Here is an 8,838-nt window from a genome sequence, read left to right as displayed (position 1 = left end):
TGCTAGGCGCCACACACTACACTGTATAGCGTGTGTCACCCAACCCTATTAGGGTTGCCATAATTTTCTCATTTGTTTATTTAATAAAATTTTAAGACAAGATATTCATCCCAACATAAATATCAGTCAATTTAACTTTATCTTAAAATATCATTTTAAATTAAATAAATATATGTCATATTATAAATAACATATTTATTATTCTCTCTCTTTATATTAATCCAAACAAGATTAATATTAATTTTAACATATAGTTTTTCAAAATAAATACTATATAGTTAAATAATTAATTAATTCACAATTAATCAACTACCCATAATTATCAAATGATTATTTCTTTGTCGTGGAAAATTAATTCCTTTGCAATTTAGTTATTTCTCTTAACAAATCTTTCTTTTGACATCCTTACCCTTGATAGTGTAGGACAGAGGTGATCTCGGGACCATGGACCTGTAATACGAATCTCCAATAAACGAGACTATTAATTAAACTCTTTAATCTAAGATTCTTATTTATTAATTCCATGATTACTCCACTATAAATATTGAATTCCACTCTAAGTATTTATAGAATTATATTTACAGAGTTTTCTCTAGAAGTCCATTGATATAATCAATATATGTAGTTATGTCCTCCATTATTGGTTCGTTAATTAGAGTTGGTCAAAATTACAATTTTTCCCTTATAATTTCCTCTTGATCCTCAAGTGTCATTAATTCACTAGCGAATAATTAATCTAAAATTATAGATTTGAGCTCAATAACTATTCAATTGCAGAATCAACCCTTAAGGGAACCACCGTTAGGAAAGCATGGATTCCATTATTGTAATTCATGTTCCCAGCCATCCATGATATTGAATCTCCAAAACAAAAGTCATTTACCTCATTTTCCTAAGAGACATTAACAAGTGAATCAAAAGATCCAATAAACATAAACAAGAGTTCATGAATACTCAGGATTTGGACTGATCTACAAATGATCATCTATTATGAGAATAATCAAATCTTTACGTCAAACGACATGTTTATAAAGATAATTAATTATCATCAATCTTGACATATATAATCTATATTATATACAACACATTTGCTAAGATGTCTATCAACGTCAGTAATCTGAATCTAGATTACTTGCATCTCGTATGCTTAACAAATCGTACTAGTAACCATTCATTAAAGAATCCTTACTTTAATGTGTTACTGACTATTTTATTCATTATATGTGATCTTAATTCTCTCGTACTAGTACAAGATCATATTCTCATGGAATTTTCTTGATATTATTATACAATTAATTCAAACAATAATTATAACATTCAAATATAATAAAATTGTACTTTTTATTTAAAACCAATAAAATGTCTTTACATGCTTTTAGGGCATTATTCGTAATAGTGGCGTGCCTGGACAGGAGGCCTTGGGCTCTGCGGACGCTGACGGCCTGGCAATGTCCTCAGTCACCATGAACCTTAGGGTCATTGGCCCTCCTCGGGACCTGAATGGGCTCAGAAGCTTGACGAGTCTTCTTTCTCTTTTGAGAGGGCTCCCCTTCAACTTTCCATTTTTCACGATCTTGAGGTGCAGGGGGTTCTCTAACTCCAGCTGGATGCAAAGGTAGCACGCCAGCTGGCGGATCTTACGCCATGTTTGTGGGATTCTTGGGAGGCATGCCCACTGGTGGAGCAGGTGGCACTCCAGATGGGTGCCCGGGTGGCACGCCCGCTTGCTGCCTAGGTGGTACTTCACCATGCAGGTCCACTTGCAACCCTTCAACCGTCAAAGTGGCCTTCATGGAGTTAACCACCTCTTGCAAGGTGGTGATATTCCCCTCCTGGGCCTCTATTTTTTTTTTGTTGGGAGGCGATTTGACCCTTGAGGGCCACCATGTAAAACGATTGAGAGTATTCACTCTCATAGTACTCGCCTCCTTCCTCTTCGTCATATCCATCATCCTGGGCCACCTTCGGATTAGCAGGTGGAGGTGGTCGGCTGGTTTCTTCTCCCTCAGTGACAGAGGGACGAGGAATCTCACCAATAACATTTGTCTGGTAGTCACCATGGCTGGATGTTCGAAGCTTTCTTCAAGCTCTCCATGAAAGCACCAAAATGTTGACTGCCTTTTTCGCTATTAACTAATTAAATAAACTTAAATAAAATGCAAGAGGAAACGCAAAAATTTCACGTGGTTCAGGTTATTAATTAATCCTAGACCACGAGTCACTTCTATTAGGATTTGGGGAAGCTTGAGTGGTTCAAGCTTTTATGGAGTTCAGGCAGCGTTTAGCAGTGCTCTGAATACAAAAGCTCGGATTCTTTACAATGTGTGACTTAGCCCTATTTCTAGATGGCTGAGGACAATTAATTCCATTAATGGGGATTTATTACAAACATTCCCACTTAATGGGGTATAAATGATCATAAATAAACATTCTTATAATTAAGGAGTTGGTGGGCCCAGGCGTATCACACGAGACCCATTTACAAGGTTCCAACCCACAACTTTTTGGGATAACACCTCCCTGACAGTATCACGGGGTAGCTGTACGTTTTCCCATGTCAGGCGGTGCCGTCAGACATCCTACTTGTCACCTGTACGAACTTGACACCACGTCCTGGGGTAACAGTAACATGTCAGATTGCTAATTGTGGTCCAGGGTCGTTGTTCTTAATACCTGACACTATATCTCAGGCCCTGAGGACAACCCTCCAGGCCTGGAGTAGGATGGATGGCGAGAAGACCATGATGATAGTCCTCAAGGCGTAACTCGCCTAAGGACATTCTTCTTTGGAGGCAGTATACAATCATTGGAGACTTCTAGACGAGCTCACCAGGACTTCTTTAGTTTCTGTGAAGCTTAATTACTCTCTAATGATTGTCACGAGTCAATTGGTTAAAACACCGAGAACACTACATATATATCCCTATCCACCTTAGGAAAGAAATAGTTCAAAAATCATACTTTTGTGTGTATTAAAATTTAAATAATGATTACATTAATAATGTTACATTTATATAACCATTGACAAGTGCAAAAAGAATTACTTTGAATAAATAGCATTGTTTTTACAAGCTTGTCATATTTTGAAAAAATAAAATAAAATGATTCGTTGAGCTTTATCAAGTAGAAATATGATACTAATTAATATTTTCTACAATTATACTATTTCATTCTTAAATATTATGAAACACATGTTTTAAAATATATATTGTAAAAAATGATTATAAATGACTATGTGAAGCGCAACTTTATTTCCTAGTATTTATATAAAAGAGAAGTTTGAGTAGATGAGGTTGCACCCTTTTCTTCTAATCTTCTATTTTCTGATTTTTTTCTAATTTTTTATTTAACATTTATTAAAATAAATAATTAGTTAACAATTAAAAAAAAATCCCTATCGTCCCACATGGTTTACAAACCATTGTGGGTATTATACATTTAGTCTATAAATAAAGTATTGTTTGATTACTTTGATTTGTCCTAACATTAGTATTTTTTTTTCTTATATGGTGATTGATTTAACTCAATCTTGCTCAAATATTGAGTAGTTATATTTCTTTTAGTTTATTAAATTTAATATATAATTTATATTTCACATATTTGGTTTTTGTAGTATATATTCTTATGTCATTTAAATTTATAAATTTTATGTTATATATTAAAAAAATAATATTATTTATCTATATTTCCATATTTATAAATAAATATATTTAATTAATATTATTCTTATAATATTAGGTGATGTGTCACTTTAATTTTTCCAAACCACTCTGTCTCTATTTTCTCTTTTTTTATTCTACTTTTTCTAATTTATGATTGTTAATTAATGAAAAAAATTATATAAAAATCTATATTGATATCTATCTATATGATTATTTGTAGCGCACCAATTTTTTTTTAGTTTAATTAATTTTTATTAATTGTTAAGTGTTGGGAAATTATTTTTAATTGTTTGAACTGTTTGGTAGAAATTATGTGAATTTATTTTTGTTAATTGTTTATTTTAATTTGTAAGTAAATAAGTTTTTATTGTATGCACCAAGGTGCATGGTAAGTAGTGATTCACTTGAGCAGTTGGGTGTGTACATGTGCATGGTTACATGGTGAGCATGCAATAGCATTTTCTATACATAATTTCCTTTAATTTTATTTACTTAGGAAATTAAAGAATTAAAAAAAAATAGAAGGGGATAGGCATGGGAAGAGAGTGGGAAATGAAGGATTCCTTTTCCTATTTTGTTTTGAAATTTAAATAAATATATTGGATGATGTTAGATATTTTGGGTAAGTGCATGGTTGACATATCTCACAATTATTTTCTTAATTTCTTTTATTTAAGAAAAATAAAATAAAAGAAAAATTACATTTGGGAAACTTTCTCATTCACATTAGGCTAGTGCATTTCCTCATAGGTTAAATAAGAGGAAGGAAAGAAAGAAAGAAAAGAGCTTTTGTTCTCTTTGTGACCGACGACTAAAGAGGGAGAGAGAGAGAGGCTGCGTGAGAAGCTAGATAGAGAAGGAGAGAAAAGAAGAAAGAAAGCGAGAAGGAGAGAGAGATCGAGGAAGAAGAAGGAGGAAGAAGGCTAGGCTCAAGGATCGTATGTAATGTTTGATTCTCTAAAAGTAGTTCTCCCTCTTCTAAAAAAAAAATAATAATAAGTGTTTATTTTTCTCTTCTCTTGTTTTTGTTGGGGTTCAGAAATCATAGGTGCCAAAAAACGAGAATCAACTTTGTGTGATTGATTACTATCAAATGAGGTAGTTAACCCTAGACTTGTTTTGATTTGATTGTTGTTTGTTATTTTGAATTTCATTTTTTATATATGTGTGGATGGTTTTTCCCCATGTCGTTATATTTTATCAAATCCATGGAAACATGATAAGGATTTTGAATATGGGTTTGGAGGGTTGAATATTGTTTGATGCCTTTATGGTTCGGCCTAGGGTGATTAAAAAGGATTGTGAGTGTAGTTGATTTTGTTGTTGATTCTTTTGATTTTATCTTTATAATAGAAGCATGATCCTTGCGGGGATCTTGTGTTTATGTTACCATAGTGTTTTGATTTTAATTATCTTTTGGAAAGTATGCAAAGATGATAATGGATGCATGCTAGGGTATGAATGTTGGATTTGTTGATTTTGGGGTATGAGGGTTTCGGCCTACAAGAAATTTCTATAGTATGCTTGATTCATTTTTATGATTTGATGTCACTTGTTATCTTAGAGACATGTTAGGTTGTTTTAAAGATTTTAAATGGGTATAAGTTCCTTTAAAATGTTAATTTTATTTTTTGTGTAAAAAGGTTAGGTTCTTGATTTGTGGATAGTTTTGCTTCTTGGAATACTTGAATGGTAGGAGCATGTTAGGTGCTATATGTAAAACATGATTAAAAGTATGTTTTTTTTTTATTTATGCTTGTTGATTTATTATTATTTTGTGATGGTAATGGTAGATAAATGCTTTTAGAATGCACATATGATGTTTCAAAGTGGTGTTTGATTTTATGTAAACAAAATAGTATTTTATTTCACATGTTAATGATGATTTTATAAAATTAAATACATGCAGATTTTTTTATATATATATTTTTATGAGAGAAAATATAGTTTTAATCCAAGTGTATGATTTTAATTAAATAAAATAGGTTTAGGAATTTTTGAATAATAGTAAGAAAAAAATCATTTAAATGAGATAAGTAAAACAAGTGCATCAAATAAACTAAATCTTAAGCAATGTATATGATGAATGTGATATTATTCAAAATGTAAATATATATTCTCACACTTATATTTATGTGCAGTTTTTTTTTAAATGGTAAAAACAATATGGTTTAAATTCATTTTGTGATTTTAAACAAATAATTAGCTTGCTGGAATTTTGAGTTATTAAAAGAAAGATGTCTTTAAAATTAAGATAAGTTAGTCATACACTCCAATAAATTAAATATTATGTTCTATATATGAAAATGTAATTTTTTCACTATTTATTTATGTATTTTCACATTTGTAAATATGCAGTTTTTTTAGATAAATAAATTTATTTTCTAAAAGAAAACAAGAAATTTATTTAGTCATTATAAGTAACTACAAATTGTCACAATTTTTTTTTAATGTTGTTAAATAATATATGGAATTATTATTTTATGATAAATTAGACAAGGCTAAATGAATTATCTTATAATAATTAATTATAATAAAGTTTTGTATGCCAATTGTGTGGTTCAACAAATAACTAAATGGTGAATAAAGTATGTTTGCGGATTTTTTTTAGAAAATGCAAGAAATAAACATGTAGACATTATCGACTTTAAAAGTTGAATTTTAAGAACGCTCCCACATATGCATGTTACAGGCAAATGTATTTTTACATTCAAATATATGTCTATTTTTCAAACGCAAGACTTTTAATTTGTAACCACGAAGGATGTAGCATCCTGAAATTTTACTTAGCTAGATAGTAGTAGTAGTAGTAATAGTAATAGCTATAGAATTTTAGTTTTCGTGGATATTGGTTCAAGCTGGGATTTAGTTAGAAACTCGTAGAAATAGTTATGGACTTTATAAGTTTAACCAATGGTTTAGAAATATTAATTTTATCATAAGGTTTGATTAATAAATGTAGTCCTAAGAATATTATTTATCATAACCTATGGTTTAGATAGAATAATTAAGAACGTGACACTTGTCACAAGTATGTTTATTAAGGATTTAAGTATTTTTTATGAATAGTTTAATTAAAAGAAAGATCTAGAAGCTCTATAATCTTCCATTATCTGTTAGGATCACGTTTTACTCAGTCAAAGTAGTTTTAATCAATTTCAAATATATCCTGAAGTGTACAAAAACATGTTTGAAATATTAGTGTATGTCGATATATCGTAGCTATAAGGGCCGATATATCGCCTATAATGATACGGAAAACACGTCGACTTCGCACGAACGAAACCATGAACCCTCGGTATAATCGTAGGGGCGATATATCGCCTACCCTAGGCGATATATTGACCCCAGTGGCCAATTTTTGAATTTTTGTAGAATTCTGAACTAGAAATCACCCTCAACAACCTTGACTCGTTCCTGAACGTTTTTTACCGAGTTCTGGGCATCTGTTGAGCAGATAATTCAAATTTATTCATTTTATTTAATTTATTTATTCATTGAAATGGTAGTTAGCTTCACTCGTTGAACTCTATAAATAGGACCCTCCACTCAGCCATTTTTCTTCATCTTCAAGTACAGTTCAGAGCCTCCAAGCTGCTAAGTTCATTCTAGAGAGATACACTAGGGTTTTGGTGTTAAAGCTTTCAAATCTAATGATTTTAAAAACACTTGGGAAGTAAGATTTTGTATGATTTCGGTGTTCGAGGTATAGATCGAGGTTCTAAGCTATCCAAGGTATTCTTTATCTTCAGGTTTAGTTCATTACGGTTTCTATTATTCTTTCATTTTTCTTCAAATCCTAACTTGTGATAGTGACTTTTGGTTAGGTGTTCAATTCCTTTGAAACATAAGGTTTTCAATAAGTTCTTATCTCGATGGTTTAGATCTTCTTTTCAACTTCATTTCTTTAGAAACTTATGGTTTCTTTATGTTTGGTTTTAGGAGTTTCAATCCTGCTCTTGTCTCCAATATTCCAGTTTTTGGTAAGGAAAATTAGGTAGTTTAGTATTATGACCTAGTTTATGTAGTTAATGATATATTTTATGTTTGTATGACCTAACATTTCAGGTACAATAAAAGGGTAAGTGTGTCTGGACCTAAGGTGTCCAATGATGTATGACGGACTATGTCCGGTAGGCTCGGTTGCCAAAACTTTATGACAGACCTAAGTGATGTTTGATGTATGAGGGACTTATGTCCATGGCTTAATTGCCACCCTTGTATAAACACTTATCTTTTTATTATATCTTACTTGTTATTATGACTCATAGTTACGATTATGATTATGACTTATGACCCATAGTTATGACTTATGCTTATGACCTATGATTTATGATCTATGACTTATGATTTATGGCTATGACTTAGATTATGATTTATGATATGATTTAGGTTATGATATGACCTAGGGTTTATTGTTGTGTGATTAGTATTAATAAGTTTTTTTATGACCTTTGAGAAATTTATGATATGTTTGACTATATAATTATATGACTAACTTTTGTATGTATTTTCCTTAATGGGCTTAGAAGCTCACTCATTTTGATGTTGTTATTTCAGGCAATTAAGGATAGAAAGGTCAGTGGCGAGTGGGACCTAAGAGCTTTGTGATGTACTCGTGGGGACCATATAGTCGAGGAAGATCAAGCGGGCCTATTTTTAAGAAAGTTTATTTTTAACGTTTTATTTAAATGTTGCTTATTTTTATGTTAAAGACTATTATTTTATTTTTGTAAAAATCATAGATCCATGTATTTATTTTCAAGATTTTATTCAATAAAAGAGCAATATTTTATGAATTATGATCCAACGTTGTGTTCTCGGTAATCTATGAGAAATTAGGGTGTTCCAGGTGGTATCAGAGCCCACGGCTATATTGGTCGTGAACATTCCCACGAAATACACACGATATCTACAAAGGACTTACTCATTACCAAGTAAGTATACACATTGTTTTCAAAATATGTTTGTAATATTTTTCTTGTGTTTTTTTTTCTTCAGAAATTAGCCCAATGGACTCAAGTATGGTCAGAAAGGTTAAATCTATAAGAAGGATACCAACCATGAGTATGATAATGGATCCGATGTATATAAGAACACGTTGTTAGACGTGTATAAGAACACGTTGTTAAATTTTATTATATGCTATTTTAGAATATTTTCACTAGTTGTTTTT

This window comes from Humulus lupulus, chromosome 9 (genome assembly GCF_963169125.1).
Source record: "Humulus lupulus chromosome 9, drHumLupu1.1, whole genome shotgun sequence".
In the NCBI taxonomy this organism is placed as follows: Eukaryota; Viridiplantae; Streptophyta; class Magnoliopsida; order Rosales; family Cannabaceae; genus Humulus; species Humulus lupulus.
Note: the sequence above shows the minus strand (reverse complement) of the source record.